Consider the following 535-nt stretch of genomic DNA (forward strand, 5'->3'; position numbering starts at 1 on the left):
TTTTTCTTTTTTTTTTTGAGACGGAGATTCACTCTTGTTGCCCAGGTTGGAGTGCAGTGGCGCGATCTCGGCTCACCACAACCTCCGCCTCCCGGGTTCAAGCAATTCTCCTGCCTCAGCCTCCCGAGTAGCTGGGATTACAGGCATGTGCCAACACACCCAGCTAATTTTGTATTTTTAGTTGAGATGGATTTTTCTCCATGTTGATCAGGCTGGTCTCGAACTCCCGACCTCAGGTGATCCCCCGCCTCGGCCTCTCAAAGTGTTGGGATTACAGGCGTGAGCCACCGCGCCCGGCCGGGAAAGAAAGTTTAACCTCCAACTCTGCCAGGGACTCTCACAGACATTAATTTACAACAACCCTGTGAAGTGCGCATTGTTACTCCATATTAGGTAATTTGCCCAAAGGCAGTGTCAGAATTTTAACCCAGGTCGGTCTGATTCCAAATACCATCCTTTACTCACTAAGCCCACTGCTTATCAATTAAGAACTGCCCAAGTAGCTGCTATTGCAGTGGGAGTTGGAGAAAGAGAG

The sequence above is a fragment of the Gorilla gorilla genome, chromosome 9 (genome assembly GCF_029281585.2).
Source record: "Gorilla gorilla gorilla isolate KB3781 chromosome 9, NHGRI_mGorGor1-v2.1_pri, whole genome shotgun sequence".
Taxonomy (NCBI): Eukaryota; Metazoa; Chordata; class Mammalia; order Primates; family Hominidae; genus Gorilla; species Gorilla gorilla.